General features: G+C 33.2%; 1 protein-coding gene across 4 annotated transcripts in view; it reads left to right on the top strand.

Annotated features, from left to right (window-relative positions):
• Window positions 1–23,919, top strand: part of Pgant9 (polypeptide N-acetylgalactosaminyltransferase 9) — a 193,447-nt gene that overhangs the window by 54,432 nt on the left and 115,096 nt on the right. For all 4 annotated transcript variants that reach the window (XM_036375293.2, XM_070108611.1, XM_036375290.2 and 1 more), the window contains one exon: window positions 5,463–5,531. The gene's annotated coding sequence lies outside the window, so the exon portion shown is untranslated. The remainder of the gene's footprint in view (window positions 1–5,462; window positions 5,532–23,919) is intronic.

Here is a 23,919-nt window from a genome sequence, read left to right as displayed (position 1 = left end):
AATATACTTACTAGCCGGCTTGTATCCGCTCGGCCCGCCACACACACACGCACTCATGCGGCAAGCTAATAAAGCCTCAGCGTTCGTGCTATTTTGACGCCAAAGGCGATGACTAAGTTGTTCCATAAGCGTCGGTTATGGCGTTGGTCCATGATGATGTGCAAAATAACATATTTATTAAAATGTGTTATTGTTGTTTTTATTAACTCTTAGACAAAACGACATATATATTATATAACTACATACATATACATCACAGAGATATATACATATAAATATATATAAACCCATAAAGATACGTCCCAGTGCCGTCTCGTGAATTTTATTGCCTAAGTTTGCCTAATAGCTATCGGCCTTTTGTTGTTGCCCCGCAGTTGGTTGTCGGCTGTGAAGCCTGTGGGTGGCGCTTGCGATATTCGCGTTTTTTGTGCGTAGCGGATTTTTGCTTGTCATCACATTGGTAATACATTTTTTGTTATTTATTATTACTATTTGATGCTACTGCCTACTTTTTTTTTAAAGAAAATTAATAATAAAGAAATAATGACGGCATTGCTCGAACAAACAAAGTTTGCCAATCTTTTTGCTGATTGATTTTTAAACTCTGAACACAACTTTATTTTAGTTGAAAAAGTTGCCAGAGGCAAATGAAAAGCTCTAAAAATAAAAACATTTGGAAGAACTTAGACGTAGTTTTAGCAGTACTTTTGGCTTTTCTTGGGGCTATACTTAGACCAAGTTTAGACAGATACCCACAGATCACTGCTTACAATTATGAAAATCTATCTTGTGATTCAATAAATGAAAACGAGTTATAAACTTTCAAAAACGATGGCAAATCCGTAAATTTTCTATCCACAAATCCGGTCGTTTACGATTGAATCAAAAAGACCAAGTAGTTTCCTCTATTGATCGTTTGACGCTATTAGGTGAGAGGTTTGGTACGAGACTAGCATTGTCTCGCTTTATACCAAAAATGTTAACTGAACGGTGTTGAGTCGAGCCATAAGTTATGTTAGGGCTCTCCGCTATCTCTTTTTGGTTTTCAAGCACTGTTTCTTTAACTTTTGCGATTTTACCGTCATTAACAGAGGAGATTTATATGAGACAGTTTAATGTATTATTCTTTGAAATTTATTATTTCCCATTATACCTTAGACTACTAGAAATGTTGGATGTGGCTTGTTTTACTTTTTCTAAGATATAGGAGATCCCTACCCAGTCTTTTTTGAGTTATTTATTCTCAAATCGATGAATGTGATTATATTATTTACCTCACAGATTACACATCAGATCACATTGGCAATGCTGAAAGTAAGCAATGACCACGGTCGTCGGAAATTCATTATGACTCGATTTCCTTCTTTTAAAATCGTATGGTAAATTTTAAATGACAGCTCACTTTAATTTTATTTATTTTATTTTTAGGAAAATTATATACTTCCTGCTTTCGAATATATAATTGTTTTTCTTTTTATAACTCAATGGCCTAGTGGGGAAACGACTAATGAATGAAGGTGTTCAATAATTTTTCAGTTTCCGCAGAAGATTTTGTCTCAGCACTCATCAGCGCACACTGTCAAAGCTATTTTTGTTCGGAGTGAAAACCAAATTAAATTATTTTTGACTCAGGTATGCTGAAAAAATGGAGTGAAGCTGTTTTTTACATTAATTTATATCAAATTTAGTCAATATATCCTATTATTTGTTTTCGATTACCATCTTATTTGAAGTGTTTCACTTTAAAAATATATTTTTGCAATTTATACTACAAAGTGTCGCCAAATTTATAAATATGTACATATATATGTATTTAGCGAGATACGGACTAAGTTTGTTCGAATTAGCATATTTCTTATTTGAAATTCCATAAAGTTAAAGTCATGTCGACTTAAATAGCAAGAAATTGACAAACAAAAAATCTGCATGTACGCCAGCATGATGAGCTGAAGTCAAAATGTATATATATGGACATAACAAGTTTTTGGAAACACGTTAAAATGCAAATGACTTGCAAGTCCATAGAAACAAAGAGACTCGATGATGCCCAACGCTAGAGGCGATGTAGGTAAGGCAGTAGTTGAGAAGATGCTGCGGAGATTCACAGAGGCCACACACACACATGCAAGCAGATTTTCTTCAATTTATGGGTAATAGAAAAAGTTGAGATGATAGAAATGCAATGGCAGTTATGCTGACACAAAAATAATGACGATGACAGAAGTGTTGAACAAGTTATGAGACAAAATATACTACAAATGGATGTACGTATGTATAATAGATGATACTACAAGTATAAATGCTGCGGAGGTCTTTCATTGCCACAAATTTAATTTTTGCACCTACAGTTCAAATGCTTTCAAAAAAGAAGGATTTAAGAACTTGAAAAATTTATTGGAGCTCAAAAGCCAAAATTTTTGATTTCGAAAGCGAACTTAATTATCGATTTGGTGTGAAAACCTCATAATTTTTCTCAAGTGCTAAACAAATTTTACATTTTATCAGAAAACCAATACGTTGTATATATTCCGAAACTAGAAAACTAGAGATCTTACAACTACCTAATGAGAGCGTTTAAGGTATTTTATGGGCAACTGTTCGTCGAAATATCGGTTTCAAATTTTAAAAATTACTCTAATACAAGATTTTAGAAGATATTATAACCTTTCGATTATTAGGTTATCAGTTTTTAAGTTCGAAAATTTCGAAATAAAGGTGATATCCCACCTACGAACTTTAAATTCAATTGCGACAGTACAGAAAGGAGGCATAGCCTTCGGCGAACCACGAGACATAGTCGAAACTGACTTTGGCCGTCTCAACAAATTTATGATAGGCTTAAAGCGGTTTAGGTAACACAATAGTGTTCAAGTGAGATCTCTGTTAGCATCGACCATTTAACCTAACCTCTTCACGCTGGGTTGCAAAAGCGTAGAAACGATGAGCCGGCTCTTGGTGTGATCGAGAAATTTATTTATAGCTATCTAGGAGCCTGCACTGTCTATGATATGTCTCTAGTTTGGACATAGAGGTATTAAGATTAAAAATACTTTTTTTTTTTAATTTGGCAGTGGTTTCCGAAACTAGTCAAGAAGAACTAGGTCCTAGCTGTCGTTGGAAAGATCGAAAGCGAATACGCTAAATTAATTTATCGGTTTAATGCCGCTATATATGTTTGGAACATACTAAAGTTCCTTTGGAACTTGGAAGTTTAACCAAATTTAACCATATCAAGTTATCTCAAGGAACTTGAGAATTTTTAAAATATAAATTTTTAATAAAGAAAGACAAACCTATATTATTTTTATAAATTCAATATCTTTTTCAAATATTTTAAAGATTTCCTGTTATTTATGCCTCCCATTTTTCACATCAGCCACTCAACTATTTATTGAATAGTATTTGTTTTATTTTTTAGTATTTATTTTCATAATTTACTATTTATGTACAGTATAGTATATAAAATCTTTGTAAAGCAAGCTTATGAAATATTAACGTTACTCGCTTGCTAATGCTAATGTTGACACGATTCTAAATAATGGAAAATTCAATATTCTGAATCCCGCTCTAACTCAGCGTACATAAACTCATACATAATCTATTTTAGTTGAGAGAAAAAGTTGAAAGAGAGATGAAGCATCATAGACGTGTGCTGGTGTAAGTCGCGGAAATAAATCAGCTAAAAAGCATATTTAGCGTTTATTTTATTAAAGTCGTGAGAGACTAATTTAATGGCGATTAAATTGATACTGAAATGTGCGATTACAACAAAAATATTTTTTGTTTAGTTATGAAAATTATTATTTATAAAAAATGAAATAAGATAATGGATATTATTTTTGCAATTATTAATGTTTTAACTGATGATTTTTACTAGACCTCCGATCCCATTTTACTTAGACCATAGCTGCTCTGTCTAAATATTAAATGACGGAAAGACAGAAAAAATATTTTAGTTTTTGCAGCACCGAGAACATTTATTATCAGGGACAGCCTAAAAAACGTCTTAAAAAACCACTACTGTATCGATTGTTTTAAAATACACAATAAAATAAAATAAAAATTTACTATATTTTGAGTTATACGACGGCGCTAAAAACAAGGTTCTCCAAAGCTGAAGTGATTTCGGCCTTCTCCGTGGTTGAAACCTTATTCCATATTCTCGTTAAACTAGCAGATATTCTCCCTACAGTCCTGCGCCCAAAACAAAGCTCAAATTGACAAAAGGGGCGGCCACCCTTTAAATGGCTGTAACTCGAAATCTATTTGAGGAAATAAACTATCCCAAAAAAATATATTTTTTTCAAAATTTCACGCTAGATGTGTCCCTTAAAGTAGATTATTCCTGACGTCTTCTGAATAATCCTGTAATCATATCTAGTCTATTTATTTATAATATTCTTATGTTCACGAGTCTTCTATATCTCCTTGGAGGTATTGTTGTCTGTTAGTCGTCATGAAATTATTTTACTCGTCAGAAATACATCTGTGGCTTGACTGTGCACTTTGATTAACGACCTCTATTAGGAAACACTTTTTCGTAACGATAAATTTTCAGCTAGTTTACTGTATTGATCAGAAACCCATTTAGTCGTAGTAGTGCCCTAACCATAAGTATAATGTAATTTCTGGAGTAAGTTTTTATGTTTGTCAACTCGATGAAATTACTTAAAAACTAAAGCATTATATTAACCTTTTCTCTCAAATCTTTGTACATGTGTACGAGTATATGATATGAAAGCTAAGCGTGCCGTCTTCGATTCACCATTTTTGATTATTGACAATTAAAAAAAAAAATTAAATAAATCTAATTAACTTCAATTCACCACAGCTCTGCCCGCTTTATTGGAACTCTTTGCACTCTAATCATAAAAAAGACTCGGAAAACCAAAAACACTCACTCTCACTTCTCCACTTGAATTTAATGTTACAAAATTATGTAAACAACGTGTTGAAGCTCATGAATGTGGCATAATCGGTTATTATTTAATCGCTATTTGATTCTAATAGTATAAGTAATTTATAACAGTTGTGTGTTCGATTCGCCTCTTTTTAGCCTATTGTGTGTATTAGAGATAAATGTTCAGATACCATAAACAGCTTCTATACCTAGAAGCTAACATATTTACATGTATGTTTTGATTTCTAGTAAATATGAATTTATGTCTGCAATTTCCTCTAACTTTCGGCTATCTGAAATATGTTTTGTTTTTTAAATTTTCAAATCTCCAAACTGTGTGTCGATTGCCTACATGAACAACATATTGTTTAAACACGCATACGAGTATGTAGCTATAAAATTCGACATTTGTGGTATTCTAGCTTCTAGCAACGATTGCCTTGATTATACTCAACATTTCCAATTAAGTGCGCAAAACTAGACTTAATTCACATTCGTAGAATTTCAGTTTAATTAAATTCTATTTTCACTTATATTTTCCATTATTGTGTTTCAATTTCAGATAACGAATGAAGTACAGTTATTAATTTGATTTTAGACGAAAGCAACATCATTTGCTGGCGGGAAAAAGGTAAGCAAAGATAAAAATCCTTTTATTGACCGTAATGACTGAAAAGTGAAGTCGATAAGCATAGAAAAGAAATATATGTTAATTAAATAAAGAAATCGGTTAAGAATATTTAATTGCTCAGGTAGATAATGGACAATGGAAAAAAATGCGAGCCAAGCTTTTAAAGCCATTCACATTAAATAACGGCGAAATTGAGTGAAATTATATTAGAATTGTCTGTTTTTATAGTTTTTTTTTAATGCTTACTTATTTCTGTTTTCGGATACCCTTCATACCTCCTGAACTTTCATGAGTACTACTACCGAGTACATTACCAATATTGTCACGTTTTTGAAACCACTTTTGAATCTGAAAGCGTGTCAAATATGTTATCGAATAAGGAATCTAGACTGCAGTATACTTAGTAGTTATCAAACCAGTTTAGTCGATAGGAATTTGGTCCTTCCAGATAATTTAATTTTAAGGAATGCTGCAGAGTTAACGATGCATGGTGTGTTAAAAATAAAGGTCCGTTTCGATTATGTAAGTGCGGCTGTCGTAGGAAGATTGATATCATTTAGCCACTCACTTCTTCACAGACTCACATTTTTAACTGTCGAGTTTGCGCTTATATTATTATGATAATTTTGTCTTGCGTTAGAATTCTTTGTGGCGGTTAGAAAGCAGACTGAGTATATGTTATTATTCTTGGCTGAATGTTGTAAAAAACTCTTTAAGCGGGTTATGCATAATTAGAAACAAGCTTATAGTTAGACCGCGGATCTAACTTTATTATGCAGGATTTAAGAGATACTAAGCTAAGTTGTAATAAAAACAACGATTAACAAGTAAGGAGGGGCTAAGTTCGGATGTAACCGAACATTTTATACTCTCGCAAAGTCAAATGGTATACTCGTTTGAGATTTCTTTGTGGATTGACTGATATTTTCGGTAGAAGGTCAACTATAGGCACTGGGGTCCACATATTTAGTACTTAGGGGTTGAACAGTTTTGGTTCGATTTAGACAATTTTTGGCCGCAAGATGGCATACTTTAAACGTATTATTCACGCAAAGTTTTACCCCGATATAATCACTGTTGCTTGATTTGCATAGTGGAAAGTGAAAGAATCAAGTGGTATTTAAAATGGTGTCATATGGAAAATAGGCGTGGTTGTAATCCGACTTCGCCCATTTTCGCACTATGATATAGAAACATGAAAAGAACGTTACGCACCGAATTTGGTTGAAATCGGTTAAGCAGATCTCAAGATATGGGTTTTCATCTAAAAGTGGGCTGTGCCACGCCCACTGTCTAATTTTGAACGCGGTTCCTATAAAGTCATCTTATACCATCTCAGAGATAAAATTTATTGTCTCTGGCGTGTTTAGTGCTTGATTTATCGCGCTTTTAGTAGTTTTTAACAGTACCGTTATATGGGGAGTGGGCGGAGTTGCCACCCGATTTCAACTATTTTCACACCGTCAATAGAAGTGCTAAAAACATTTGCTTCCAGTGAATTTTGTTATTATAGCATTAGCGGTTTAGAGATATGCACATTAAACCTATTAGAGGCGGGACCACGCCCACTTAAAAAAAAAGATTTAACTGCAGATGCCCCTCCCTAATGTGATCCTGTGTACCAAATAACAGTCTTGTATCTTATTGCGGAGCTTAGTTATGGCAAGTTATTTGTTTTTGATTAATGGCGTTTTGTGGGCGTGGCAGTGGTCCGATTACGCCCATCTGCAATACCAACCGTCTCACGGTACCATGAAACATGTCTACCAAGTTTCATAAAGATATCTCAATTTTTACTCAAGTTAGAGCTTGCACGGACGGACGGACGGACAGACGGACGGACGGACAGACAGTCACCCGGATTTCAACTCGTCTCTTCATCCTGATCATTTATATATATATAACCCTATATCTAACTCGATTAATTTTAGGTGATACAAACAACCGTTAGGTGAACAAAACTATTATACTCTGTAGCAACAAGTTGCGAGAGTATAAAAAAGGTAAATGCTGGAACATAAAGTCGTTTTGTAACGAAAAGGTTACTTATAAATTAAATTAGCTGACCAGCGAAGGAACTAAACGGACACGAAAGGAAAATAACAACTTGAGAGTTGATAAATGGTGTAGGTCTAAGAATTGCTAAACACGAAAAATCTTTAATTTTCTAAAGTCGCTGAAAGTGCATGCTTCTTTCTATATTGACTTGTAGAAGTCTCTGTAAAATTTAAGGAATCCTCAGAAAAACAATCGTACAGTACTATAATTTTCGATTTTTGATTTACACTGAATTCATTAAGATCGACCCGAGAATAATCAGGGAAATATTCTGCAGTCTTCCATAGGTAAATATGTATGTATATACAAATATATATTTGGCCGTTTTCAAGTTGTTTGACCTAAGTTATTCTAGAATTTGTGGGCATATCCAATTCGATAAGGATTTTGTATTCTAATAGCAGCTCTTTCAAGCCAAATTTTTACTCGAAAGTTTGCCATTTTTTTTACGGCAGAAGGTGGAAAGGTTTATTTTCTATAACTTTAGACCAAGATTGGAATCCAGTAGCTACTAAGTGAGTTCTGTGGTATATGACTGCTTTCTGTGAGTTTCGAAACGGGTCAATATTTTGGCGTAGTAACAGCTAGTAACAATGAAGTGACTCTTAAAATCAGCACTCACGAGCTATATCTCTTCGTCGACGCCTTTGTAGAAAAATCAATTTCAAAAACTCTTTGGTCAATACTGAATGAGAACTGTAGACAATTTTTTTTGTTTATTTCAAGCATTCACCATAGCTAGGAATTGAACCCAAGACACAAAGCGTGGTAGTCACGCACTTGACTATGACAAACAGTTGAAACTCGTTCTTATTTGAAATCTAGCTGAATTTGCTCTAAAACCAACACAGTATATAAATCGAGCTGGGGACCAACATCCAGTTTATATCGAAGTATTGTCTGCCCAACCGAAGAGCACACTGGCCACAAATCAAATATTGGCTACACAGATTGCCAATTAAGCCACCGAATAAATAAAACGCTTCACCAGTGACTACCAGCATTAAAACAATAACAAATATAGTTATGCGTGTGTATATATACATATATATATATATATATATATATGGTATATGTGTGTTTATGTGTATATGCGTGCTATAACCATTCGGCAATAAAATACGCAATGTTTGCTACCGTGCAATAAATATATAAATACATAAGAACACGCTACGCACAACATTCCGAGCCAGAGTCAACTATCTTGCCACGCACATATACACTCACACACACACACAAACATATGCATATTTGTAAACGCTTAAGCTGTGCGCCTGCTATCGTTGGTGTACACCCATTGCATGTCTAGAAAAAATTGGCAAAGCCAGCTTGGTGGCTGCCACGTTTACAATCCGGCTTGAAGCATACTTGCCACACCCGTGGCAGCCTGCCACATGTCTGCTGCTTTTATATAATTCTTTGCTTACCAGTTTTTACTTTTTTTATAATAACAAACAAACAAATGCAACAACAACAACAATTGCAATGAGTCTATGCGGCATAAAAGCTATATTTGCTGCCCGTCAGCTGCGCATTCCAACTCGTATCCTTTTATTTATTTGCTGCTGCTCATGTCATGGTCATCGGTCGTAAATTATTGCGCATCTATGATTTTAAGCAAATCGCTTTTATTGTACAACAACAAATCATGCGTAAAGTGTGCAAATGAGAATACTTGCATACAACTACCTTATTTACATACTTACATAACGTATTATACTTGTTTCTATATATATTGTATGTACGAGTACATATAATATAAAGGGTGAGACTTTTGGGAGCATTGCGCTTTTTTTAAAATAAAGCAGGAAAGTGTTAACAAAGTGGACAATAGCTTGGCATATTTATGGGATTTATTCTGTTGTAATTTCGGGTATATGTCCATACCGACTAAGTCTTATGAAGACATTTCTGTCGATACAAATTTGGTTCACTTTTTCTAATGTAGGCGCCTTTACCTCGCCAAGTACACGATTATACTTAACGAACCCCGACAAAAAAAATCTAACGGCGTCATATCATGTTGCCCAGACGATCAATTGCAATTACATTTCTTGTTTTGACTTAAGCAATACCACAATCACCATAAAATGACGGTTTCATCAGCAGTCTGGCTTGTTGGACTAACCCCAATAACCCTTCACCGCTTGGAGGTTATAGATTGTTATTGAGTGGGGAAGCAAAAAGCTGCAAAACCTTAGACTTTAGCGCACACCAATAACGGTAACGTAGGCTCTATATTCATGCAAAGAAAAAGTATCGTATATATAAGTTCAGTGGCGACTTGCCAGAGTTTGCTGAATATGAATGCCAAATTTTTACAGCTGCACTTTGACAGCTGTTGTGACGGCTATCACTGTAGGAAATTCTATATATATATTGTATATAAATCGAAAACAACACCCTTTATATCTGTATATATGTATATACATACATACATGCATCTTCCAGTGGAGCCATCTTTCGTCTAGCTATAATTAAAATTTGTTCCAATTTTACGGCCTACTGAATTGAAAGGCAAGATTAAAAAAATCGCAGTAAAATTGTTTTAGTTGTTTCTTCACGGAAATAATATTAATATTTTAAGAGATGACACAGTGTTGCTACTTCAATAGACGTAAAATTATTTTAGCACTCAATTTAATAAAAAAACTTCAGTTTTATTATAAATAATTTAGTGTAACTGTAAAAGTTGGACATTTATGCTCAGTGAACTTAAAAGAGCTTAGAGTACTACAATTATACTGCACATTTGGAATTAGTATATATGTGGACGATACAAATATAAAAAGCCAGAAACTACTTAAAAAGAAAAAATATTTATTTTGAGAACAAAAACTGTTTTTATTCTCTATATCTACCTAAAATGAACACGGTGAATTTGGTAAACTGAATCTTGAAACTCTTAGTCAAAGGGTACATATGTAGATTTATCTGTCCTCGTTTCAAGCAGATCGATTTATTCAGTGATGAATTCTGAATTCGAACCAATTACAACTCTTCGGCTGGCTTCAAGCATGGAAACTGAACATAAAGGTAGGAATCTAAAACTTAGGTATATTCACTCTTACAGGTGATCTTAATGCGGATGAATAAGCTGAAATATATTTTTATCAACTAACACTGAACCCAGTCAATAGTTCAGAATAAAGTTGATTTAAGCAAATCTCATTGGTGCAGATCGAGTTTAATCATTTTACCCTGAATACTGTATATTAAGTTTGCTACGAAGCTTGTAGCACCTTGAAGGAAACGTCGGATATAATATATCCTATAAAATATATATCTAAAAGATTTGCATATGAGCTGAGTCGATTTAGCCATGTCCGTCGGTCTGCCTGCCTGTCTATCTGTATATACGCGAACTAGTCCTTCAGTTTTGGATATATCGATCTGAAATTTTGCACACATCCTTTTACCCAAAGTATATAATTTTCCCACGGAACTTTCTTTTTCTCCTACTAAGTTTGGACACCTACTAAGGTTAGGACTTGCGTTAGCTTCATGTGTCACATTGACTTATCGAAGCTCCTCAAATTTATATATATAAGACATGGTTTAACAAAGTGGTCTGCGCCGGAATTTTGTGCTTTAAACTTTTACTATTTTAATCGGTTGCTTAAACTTCATATGATGGCAATTCTAAATTTATTAAATTCTCGTTAGAAATACTTTTTTGTTTTGGAGTGTTTAATCAGAAGTATTTTCAGACAAAAGAATATCCTACAATTATTTGTTAAGGCGATCCGATTACATCTATCCAATCACATTTCAATCAATCCTCAACAAAGTCCTTTCCAAATTTTCTTTGAGTTCAACCAACTGCTTACGAGCATTAGCCGTTTAGTGATGTATACTCGTTTTGGATAAACTTTGCGCTTTGTGATAATCTATTAGCTAAAGCTAAATGCTCAAAAAGCGATGTTTATATACGAATACGAGTATTTTGTTTTCACTCTTTGTGCTATATGACTCGTGACATTTGACTATATTTATTACCCTTCTTCGTCAATGTAACAACTAAGCTACTACCAATCGCCATTCGTTTAACTTTTCGCCAAATTTTTTTGATTATCCGTCCTACTTTTGTTGACTATCGATTTTTTTTTTGTGCATTTACTATGTCAAATAACTGTTTAGTTAGGGATAGTCAGATGAGTAGGTGCAATCTTTTATTATTAATATGTATTCTAAATTTTTTAGGGTGTGAATTTAATATTTATGGAATATGTTTGCCTGAACGCTTAATAACTTGATTCGCTCTGATTGGCATATCAACTTTTTACGTTCATTTACTTTTGTAAACATATGTGGAAGGCTTTTCACCATTCTAAATTGTAAATATGTCTATATACGTGTGTATGTAAGTGTATATTGTGAAATGACAAGCCTTTTTTGTGTTTGTTATGTTAGCGAAAAACTAATAATTCGGCCAATCCTTTAAGCTTTTGTTATTAGCTCAAGGATTTCCACTTATCGAGTTACAAGCATATTAACCTAGAATTCGATAATGGCATTAAGAAATATGAATAAATGGTTATGTAAATATTTTAATACAGAGTTTGCTTGAATGAAAATCTTGAAATTTAGCATTGACAGTGAACTAAAAATAATTAAAATCCTAAAAAGTAAATAAATAAAACTTCATGTAAGTGGCATTATAAAAAGAAATTGGTTATTCGAATATAAATGTACTTTAAGCAAGTTATAATAATATAAAAAGCAAGCTAGGGTTGCAAAGTTTTTCTAAATAAAAAAAAAATATTTTGTAATGCATGTTAATAATCGCAAATAATTTCGAAGGAAAAAATATAAAAAAATACTAACGTAGAGAGTTGCTACCTGGCTGGAAAACAAAATTCAATAATCAATGAAAAAGGATCTTGATCAGTTTGTGTGGCAGCTGTATGCTATAATAATTCGAACTGAACAATTTCTTTGGAGATTACACAATTGTCTTAGACAATAATCCATACCAAAATTCTTGTAGATATCTCGCCAAATAAAAGAGTTTTCCATACAAGCACTTGTTATCGATCGTTCAGTTTGTGTGGCAGCTATATGCTATAGTGGTCTGATACCGGCGATGCCGACAAATAAGCAGCTTTTTGGAAAGAAAAGAACGTGTGCTAAATTTAATAGCATTATTTTAAAATTTGAGAAACTAGTTCGCGTATATAAAGACAGACAGATATGGCTGAATCAAGTCATACTCGTATACTCTATAGCTTCTTCGACGTATCCTTCTAGGTGTTGCAAACTTCGTGGGAAACATAATAAAAATTAGCATTGAAAGGAATTTTTACAATTTAGTTACTAATTGTATTCAATTTACCGCACAATAGAGCGATTAACTAATTGCACAATTAGTATTTAATTAAAAAAATATTGTTAAAAAGGTTCATTTGTGAAATGGGGAGTATATTACAATAGTTGTTATTCTTGTATTGACATTTAAGGCTATCAGATATGTGTAAATGTTTTCTGAGCTAACTCGAGCTAACTCGACTAGATTTGAACACCAAGCACGTTGGTTCAATTTAGGTCCTAATTAAATCAATAAATTGACCTATTTGATAAGTATTTGTTAAGAATGGCAAAATTGGTAAGTGACTCACTTACGGACTGTCTTTATATCTATCTAAAGATACATATTAATTACCCCAATTAGTTGATCTATTAAAGTAGTATTTCTTAAGGATACCTAAATTGGTAATAGATTAAATGAAAGGTTCTTTTTATATTTATCTAAGCTATCTTAAGGCATAAGCACTAATTTTTCAGTTTCAAGTTGCTTTATAACTCGGTTGTAATTCTTCTAACGATATGAAATATTAGATAAATATAATATATAAGCCAATATAGCACATTTGGAGACACATTTTGTTATATCGGCATGCTCTTCGTCTTATTGTTTTTGACATTTTAGGCCTAAAATTTCAATCTTAATTTCGTCGTTCTTTAAACCCATAACCCTGTCTCTTACAAACCTCGACTTTGTACTCTTCATACCCTACAAAACTATAAAACTAACTCAAACTTACAAAAGTCCAAAACTTACCACACACTCAAATCTGTCGTACAGTTTATTTGCATAAAGAAAAAACCGCAATTCTTGCCACAATGCGCCTTAATCCCTACGGCAACTAGCTACGAAAGCTATTACCAGCTGAAATTTGCTAATATACAGACATCTAAAGACTATTTTTCATATGTTCCGACAAAATGCCGCTAGGCGCTTAACTAAGTGCCGTTGTAGGCGGTAAAGGGGTATAGTCGTAAACCCTTTTTGGTTATGGCTTCAGTTTACGCGTTCGGGCGAATTTTTTTATTATTATTTTCTGTGGTATGCCACACGCACATTTGTAACAGAAACTCTCTATTGTTTTTATATAAGTGTATTGGAGCGGCTGCTAAATTTCATTTTGCACAAACACTTGGAAATTGAGGTTGCCAATATGAAATGGACGAATTTAGCTATTCGCATACCAGTGAATGCTAAACAACCGAATTGCGAGCAGGCTACTGACTTGTCACACCTACATACACAGAAGCCTTTCGGAGTCGCATGCGTTAGGGTCAAATGTTAGTAGCCACAGTGGCTGAGGGTTATAAGCGTGTTGTTGACAGCTTGTTTGCGGCATTCGTTGGGCGTGGCAGCTGGACGCACACGCGATAACCGGACGCAGAGATGTGATTAGCTATATGTTGAACAGCGTCATAACTTTGTTGTAGAGTTTTTTAAGATATTATATAACAATGTATATATCATATTATATATATATATATATACATAGAAAACCACATAATAGGAAACTTTAAAACCATTGTGCAGCTTATCTTTCGTGGGTACATTTAAAAATGTCTACTGTAGAGATGATTGAAAAAAGGAAAAAAATAAAAGGTTGCCAACTAATTTAATTAATTAAATAAATCTTAATTAATACGGAAATTAAGTAAAACACAGAAAGGTAGATATGCGAGAAAAAAAAATTTTATGGTGCTGCCACCTTACGTCAAAAAAGGTAAAGATCTAAAAAATAGTTGAAAAATTTTAAAAATTAAAAACCTAATAGGTTTTTTCAGAGCTTTTTTTAAACATAAAAATATGTACAAAAAGTTCGATGTTGCCACTATCATATGTAAGTATTTTAATTAAATAGTATATACATGGAATGTAGGGTAGATGGAACTGGTGCGATGGAAGAAGTGCACTGAGCTTGAAGATTTTTAATAAAAAAAGTTATTTTATGGTGCTGCCACCTAACTATATTTTAAAAAAAAAGTACTAAGAGAAAAATTTGATAACTTTAATATTGTTGAAATATAATTATACTTATATTAGCATGGTTGCCATCTTAATTAAATTTTCCAATGCTTATTATTCTAAAAAAATAAAATCATATTAAGATATTGCAAATCGATAGCAGTGCGAACTATTTGGGAATGTATTAGAATAAAATATAATTATATATGGCAACTAAATACCATATTTTATATGTACATATGTATATAAACAAAATAAATAAATAATTTAAACTTTGCAATAATATATTGTTGGAAAGATGCAGATTTAAGCACAGTTTTTAATTTATGCAAAAGGCAGAATAAGCTTGAAAATGTGTAATCAATATCTTATTAAATGAAGTTGCCACCTAAGTAAATTGCTTAAAAATTAATGACAAGCAAAAAAACAAACAAGCTACTATGTACGAGAGATGAATCTGATTCTGATCTGAAATTTTTTGAACGGTTGATGTTAAATGAGGGTTGCCACCTTTATGAAATGCCTCGAAATTTATTAATAAAGACAAGAAAATGTTTGAATTATTTAGTTTAAAATTAATTGTTTATAAAAACTAATTTTATAAAAATATTGTTTTGTGGCCTTGCCACCTGATGAAAAATTTTAATTAGCAATTGAAATACGATAATATTTAAACTTAAAAATGTTACTTAAAAAGTTTAATGTTATAGCACAGGTTTGATCAGGGTTGCCACACGTATTAAATGACTCAAGACTTATAAATAACCAAAACACAAATTTTGAATTATTTAATCAAATTGAATCATTTATAAAAGCTTATATTACAAAACTATTGTTAAGTGGCCTTGCCACCTGGTGAGAAGTTATTAAATTACTCAAGATTTTTAAATAAACAAAATACAAATTTTTAATTATTTTGGTAAAATTAACCATTTATAAAAACTAATTTTACAAAACTATAGTTTAGTGGCCTTGCCACCTGATAAGAAATATTAAATATTATTTGCAATGCAATAATATTTTTTTAGACCTAAAAATTATATGGTTGGGAGCATCTGAATTTGCAGCTTCCTTACTCCATTATGATATTACTTAAAAATATATTCGAATGCTTATACCTACATACATACCTATGTACATATATGTCCTACAGTAATTGTGTGTGGGTAGCAGGCCGAGGCTCACTTGCAATACATACACACACTAGCACTTCTGCTCTTGGGTCAGCTGACTGCTGCGGGCCAACGGTCATGGCTAGCCAAACACTTTGTTTTTGTTGATATTTAGGTTGCTGCTGCTGCTGGTACTGCATAGATATATATCACTGCGTCTGACAGGCGTACAAATGGATGGACGTTATCGATGTATTTATTTGCTTGGTCACACGATATGCGAAAAAAATACCAAAAAACAAGTAAAGTAAAGCAAGGCCGTGCGCCATATTTATAGCGACAATGATATGCGCTATTTTCCCATACGCAGTGTCATTCGCGCTTATCTACGCAAATACTGCGAAGAATAAATCGCCGGAATACCGGACAGACGGTAATTAACCATGCACACAACACAACGCCAAGCAATCGATAGTAAATTTGACCGCATCAGCCAGCAATGCGCTGATTTTGAGAATTGCTTAACTTTAAAAGCGGGTAACTCAAAATTGCAAATATTCGTATATTTTGTTGCTTTACTCTGAGACGACCCAAACCACAGTATTTGTTTTATAGGACCCGTGAAAAAATTTTGGCGTAACAATTTTAAACTACCAAGCAATTGGTGAGGACCCGCGCTGCCTCGGATAATAATCTATATAAAATTTCATGGAGATACCTGGACAAATAAAAGAGTTTTCCATACAAGAACTTAAGTTGATCGTTCTGTTATATGGCAGCTGTATGCTATAGTGGTCCGATATCGGCAGTTCCGACATATAAGCAGCTTTTTGGAGAGAAAAAGATATGTGCTAAATTTCAGTTCGATATCTCAAAAACTGGCTGACTAGTGCGTACATACAAACCGACAGGCAGACTAACATAGCTAAATTGACTCAGCTCGTCATGCTGATCATTTGTACCTTCAACGGTGTTTCAGTTTCAAGGCCGAAGGATGATGAAAATAAATTGAGTCCATATATAATATATGCTATATTTATGTACATATGGGTACAGTTAACTCATAAATATTTCACAAATGTGGTTGCAGTCGCAAAAATAGCCCATGTAGCAAATAACTGTATATGATATTTATTCACGCTGAGCTGTCGACATTCACTCGCATATCGCATTTCGAAAGTGAAGTCTGTAAAAAACTAGTGGTAGCAGATAAGAAGCAAAACAAACAAAAAAGTAAATTGCAAACCGGTAAAACCACTTGTTCTCTTTGCATTGCTTATTTGTGTGGATTTTGCGATTTGTTCTTTAAATTAATTAAGTTTCATACACAATTTTGTGGGCACACTGTCTGCCAGTTGATTATTGTTTACAAAATATATCAATACAAGAGACCGTAAAAATTTCAGTTGAAATATGAAACGCCTCAAAGTTTAGGCAAAAAGAAAATAAAGTCAGCAACAGAAAGAATTGTCTGTGTAATACAGAAAGCAAAACAAAAAGAAAAAAGTTAACTTCGGTTGCACCGAGGGTAGAATATTCTTCAGAAATAAAAAGTTTCCATACCGGAATTTCATTTATACTGGCCAGATTGCATGGCAGCTATATGATATAGTAGTCCGATCTGAACAATTTCTACAGATATTAAAGCGTTGCTGTGGGCAATAATTCATGTCAAATTTCGTGAAGATATTTCGTCAAATAAAAACATTTTTCATACAGATGCTTAAGTTGTATCGGTTAGCTTGTATGGAAGCTACATATATGTTATATCAGTCCGATCAAAACAATTTCTTCGAAAATTGTAGAGATATCACGGATAATAATTCGTGCCAAATTTAGTTAAGATAAAATGTGAAATAAAAAAGTTCAGCTCGATATATCCAAAGCTTAGGAGCTAGTTTGCATATATATTGTGTGGTGTATGCATTAATTCGTGCGGTTTTTTTACGAAAATTAAGACTTTATTGTGAAAAAATTGTTATACGTCATACGAGCTCGGCTAAATCGACTCAGTTCGTCGCGCTAAAAATTTTATTTTGTATATACATTTTTATTTACTTTATACGGTTTTCGACATTTCCGTTTGGGTGTTGTTTCATGTCAAACTTAACATGCCCTGTTCAGGGCTTAAAAATATTTCCTTTTTCTTTCGAAAATCGGGAAGTTCCGCGTGATTTATTTGTAATGAGTTTAATCTTCAAAGGTGATTTGAATTGAAATTAAAAAGAGCTTTGAAAAGCCTTGAAAAGGGATTTGGAAATCTTTAAAAAGGATTTAAAAGCTTTCACAGGAGTTTTTGGAGAGCTTTTGAAATTTAAATCCGCCAAAGCGGTCTAAAAGTAGACATTTCCTGCACCACTATTATTCAGATTGAAATTAATATTATTTTTTATGATGCTTTACCGCATTGTAGAACCAATTATTATATATATAGTCGGAGTTAAGAAAAGATCAAAAAAATACTTGACGAAATAGACGAGTGAGGAAGTGGTTACCAACTCTCTAAATCCTCAAAATCTTTTCAAGATCAAGCTCTGCCAATCATTTCGACTCAATGCACAATTTCCACTTAATTAAAGGTTTGCGCACTAACAGAAAACGAAAAAATTTTTGCGATAACTGTTTGTTGATTTTTGCTTTGCTTTGAAGCCAATCAAATATCCCAAAAGGTGTGTATTACATGTGTACACTCCGTTGTCCTTAATGCCCTTGACTCAGCGCAGGGTTAAGTGTCTAGCAGTTGCGTTTTAGATTTTGCTTTTAACGTTCGTACTTATTTGATTGCGAACGAATGGAGTGTGTACGTGCGGCACATACGAAAGTTTGGTTTTGTCAGAGCTGAACTATTTACATGCCAATTTATGGATATACATTTATGAGGGCTTTTTCGAAAGTAAATATTCAACGATAGCAGCATTTGAGGGGAAAATCAATGTCTGCTTTGCATAAAAGGTAGTGAAGTGGGGTAGGGTTTATAGGTGCATGGGGTTAGATGTTTTAAGCGCGCCGGTCACACATAAGACACGGCTCAATAGCCACGTATCTATATGTACACACACACATACATACGTTATTTTATAAGTACGCCAGCCATTGCTGCCACACAACCACTTTGGAATTTCCCTAAATGGCTATTTTCACCATCCTTTCGTTGAGGTTTTCGACCTTCTCCCCTTCCCACCCTTTTGCTGCTTATTCACGTGCCGAGCAGATATCGCCGATTCGACAACGGCACTAAATGCTTGTTTTTGTATTTTGGTATGCAAAACCGTTAAAGGATATTTGAACAGGCGCGTTCGCTTTTGTTGGCTAGTCAAAGCAAAACAGCCACAGCTGCGAAATGTCTGAACTAACAATGGACTTGGCCGCTGGCCAAAAATACAAAATGCTTTAGACAGTGCGAGCAGAAAGCCAAACTTACAGTTGGCGGCGAAGCGCTGCAGTATATACTGTACTACAGTTACAAAACCAAGAACTAGTGCAGCAAGCCATTGCAGTTTGAACTGCAACATCTAACAACTGCCAATTGCGAACTCTACTTTACGGCGAGAGTAATGAAAATCCTCTTTCTTTTTTTTCGAGAGGAAAATTAAATGAAAACAGTTTGCAAAGTAATTTGCATAAAGTACTTTTACTGTAAGTACAACAATAATACACCGACAATCGATAACGGCATGTCGGAAAGTGTATGAGTGTGTGGGTACAGAGCAACGTCTAAATGAAGTGAAAATATTTTTAGCTGTAAAACATACGACTTACTAAACTGTTTGAAAATTTGCTAATATGGAACTAGTTAACAAAGTAACTAATATGGGACTAGTAAAAAAGCAATTAGTACGGCACTAGTTATAAACTGACCAGTTAATGTTAAGTTGTAGTCAAATAATAAAAATAAATACTTGCCCAATTATACAAAATACAATTTGTTAATAAGTGATTTATGAGCTGAAGCAATCATTCGATGGCACACTGAAAATATTTTACGCGAATTATAATTGACACTCAGTAAACCCTTTTTGTTTATAAATAACTTCAAAATAACAAAAATACTTTTGTTAAAGTACGCAAAGTGATGGAAAGACAGTTAAAAATATTTTCAACTCATTTTCCAAAATCAGCATTAAAAACATAATTTCGAAAAATTGCGTTGGCAACCCTATTGAAATATAATAATTTAATAATAAACATTGCAGTCTTTCGATACATTCATACATTTTTTAACCTTTAAACAAACTTTTTATGTTTTCTAAAAGTTGCTAACCTTGTCTGATTACTATATTAAGGCAGTGTCACTGTATACGAAACTTTGTTAAATTTAATAACAGTAAAGTAAATGTTTTTTTAATAATAATTTATTTGTTTATTACCACAAAGTTTGTAACCCTAACAAATATTTAGTCTAGTAAGAAAGAAATTATTCGAATAATATTTTAGGAAAATTCTATAAATTCGAACACATATTTTAAAGAATTTCAAGCTATGGCTTACTACATTTTAATTTCACACCTTATGGCAACTCTTCGAGTACGTTTCACATATTTTTTCACCGATATCGGAAACCTAACCATAAAAAAAAAACTTGTTAAATAATTTCTCTAAAATTATTTTCAATTCTTATTTTAAATTTTTAATACAATTTTTTAAAGTTATTTACGTCTTGTATTTTTCCAAATTTCTTTTCAATTCTATTTTAAAACTCTTAATAAAATTCTCTTACCAAAAAATTTTTTTTTATTTATAATTTTTTTTTCTTTCACGATTTTTAAAATTTCTATTCTAATAAATCGTTTGTTAATAAAATATTTTAAAATTATTTATTTAATTTTTTTAGATACATATATTTTGTAATTTATTTTATATTTTTTTGTTATAATTCTCTCGCGGAAAATTTCATTGCTCTTCAACTTTAACTTTAAAAAAAAAAAAAATTAGTAAAAAATGTGTTTCGATTTTGTAATTCTTTTTCTTCAACAATTTTTAAAATTTCTATTCTAATATAATTTTTCTTTTTTGGCATTATTTGGCAACCAAGAAATTAAGATAAAGCTTCAGTATATACCACTGGCTCAATCCACCGCTCATAACAACTTATAATTTTAGTGTGTGCAAAGCACCCAATTAAGTGAAAGTGCCGTCATAAAAAGCTGCTGAGTGTAGTTAAATTTGAACAAAAACATAGTTTCCAAACTAAAATTATTACGAAATTTTGCAACAATTTGCAACTCCTACAATAAACTGCAGCCAATTTACACTACACTAAAAGCCGACGTGGCGTATACGTAACCAACTGAAATAACACGTCTCTTTGGTGTACTATTTCCACCCACATGCGGCCTGCTCACGCTCTGTATTGCTGCTCTTCAAAATTTAGTAATCCCAGCTCACTTGTACTGCCATGTAACACATTACATAATTATAATAAAGTTTTTTTTTTTTTTTTGTTTGGTTATTTAATTCAGTTTGTTTCACATCTACGCCAACAGCTTATTAATGTGCAAATGACATATGTTAAAAGCATACCACGTGCGAATAAGTAGTACTAGAAGCAGGTGAGTAGTGTTCCGTCGATTGTCATGTGTCTGCTATGAAAATATGTGTGTGTAATTGTTTTAAGTATGAACACGTGCTCTCAATTATGTGTGAAAAACTGCTAAGAGGCGACATGTTTTGAGTAGAGTAATGTGGGTTACAAAAAATCTATGCTGAGATGGAAAAACGGTAAATAAAATTTTTTATAAGTCCTATGTACCAGATTTATATAATGATATATTAAACTACATTCAAGTCGTTTGTGTTTACATTTTTGGGTGAAATTGCTTAACGGAAGTGAAATGTAATTTAATTTCAACCCTATAATTTGGAGGGCGTGGAAAGGTCTGTAAAGTAAGAGATATTTTTGTATATTTGGAATGAAACCTATGATTATATATATCTATCCATGTTTAATGGGTAGGTAAAGTGATTTTCTCCCTTATTAGTCATTTTGTTTTAGCGAAATTTAAAATATATATATTCCAAAATACTTTTTAGCTCCAGCTTTCTTGTTGTTAATCTTTGATCGAATAAAAATCTGAGTTCGTTTAAGTTATCAATAGAAGCAACCGTTGCGATATCGATCATCTATGGCCTTAATCACCCCGATTCTATGATTTTCAGTGTTATAAATTGCGGACGCTTAGTTAAGAGTTGAATGCATTATTATATTTTGAGGGACTTAAAACGGTACTCTCTTCCCGCCTCCCTTGTACTCACGTTCTCTGCCTATATCTTACGTTTCCTACGTTCTATATCTCATACTTGCTCCTTCTGCTTAGCTTTCACTCTCTTCTTTGCTCATTATATATAATTTATATGAAAAAGTGAGCATAGTGGATTACTCACAAAATCAAAAGCGAGAGTTAGATTTGAATTTTCTGCTGTGACGGATTCTCTTACCAATAAAATAATTATAATTTATATTAACCTTCTACTCTTTCAACGCATTTAGTCCCAAAACTGCTTTCCAACCTTAAATGTTTTCCCCGAAAAAAAACATGCTCTTAACCCCAGCTGTTATATTGTGTGAAGTGTTACAGCATTTGGCTTCTCAACTGCATTTGCGGCACTTAATGGCGACTAAGCCGTTGACTAACTCACTTTCGTAGATTTCACACAGCCACACACACGCATAACGTATTTATTGCCAAAGCCACTTTGCACTAAATTCACCACTAATTGCAATGCCGGAATTATTCACGAGCCTGAGCTCGCATCCCGAAGCGTAGTAAATGTAGCGTTACAACAATGTGGCGGCCGGTGCGCCTCAAGGGTGTTGTAGTTAGAGCACTTGCTACACAAGTACCCAAGCACAGTCCCACTAGAGTGTTTGTGCGTGTATGCGTGTTTTTGCACACAAATCGCAGTTTAGTGAACCGAAATGTGCAATTTTCGATGTAATTCGCCAAAAATAGTCTGATTTTTTCTCCACCACACGCGCCGCAAGCACAAGCGCTGCACTTTTCAAAGCATAGTGTTTCCGTTTTTTACTCTGCTTCGCTGTTTGTGGTGACGGAATACGATTGCATTAACCAGAAAAATTTACTTTTCCGGTGATTGGGCGTTTCTAACGTGGCAAATAGGCTTTCAGCGCAACAACTGCTTTTACTTTATGTTTATTTAATGTCGTTTTAAGCGCTGTAATGGTGTTGAGTAGTAGGGCTGCTTTTCGGAAGCACCGGTGCGTATGAGTGACTTTAAAATGAACGAATTGTTTCATTATTGTAAGCTGTAGTGGGAGGGAAGATTTGTTGCAATTTGGCACTCATTAAATAATTTTATTAAAATTTGTATGCCGTTAGGATTATAGCTAAAAGTTCAGTATAATAAAACAAGCAAAAAATGTTAACTTCGGCTGCACCGCAGCTATAACAGCCCTTAACAAATAAAAATGCTTCATTGCAAGTACTTGCTTTTTATGGCACCTTCATATATGCTATAGTGATGCAATTTGAATGCGTTCTCCAGAGATCGCACCACTGCCTTAAACAATAACCCATGACAAATTTTATGAAGATATCTTGTCAAATGAAAAATTTTTCCATGCAAACACTTTGTTCCGATCACTGTAGCATCTAGCTACAATTTTGTTTTCTCTGGAACTTGCTTGTTTGTAGGAATGAAAAATTCATATTCTTGAACAGAATTGACCGCTCTACAAAAAAGTTCTTAACAATTTTTCGATAAACTTACTACTTTAAAAGTTAAAATGAACCTCTGGGTAATTTTTGGAATTTTCGAACTTTTACAGTAAATTTAAAATTTTTTCCTTAAAAGTCAGTTATTTGTTATTGGTATTCTTATACCAAATTTATTGCTCTATAAAAAAGGTTTTCATAATTTTTTTCATACAAGCATTGCTTCAAAAATTATACTCAGTTAAAATCTTACATCAAATGACTTGAGCATTCATTCG

Source organism: Bactrocera oleae, chromosome 4, assembly GCF_042242935.1.
Source record: "Bactrocera oleae isolate idBacOlea1 chromosome 4, idBacOlea1, whole genome shotgun sequence".
Classification (NCBI taxonomy): Eukaryota; Metazoa; Arthropoda; class Insecta; order Diptera; family Tephritidae; genus Bactrocera; species Bactrocera oleae.
This window is presented reverse-complemented; position numbering and strand designations above follow the sequence as displayed.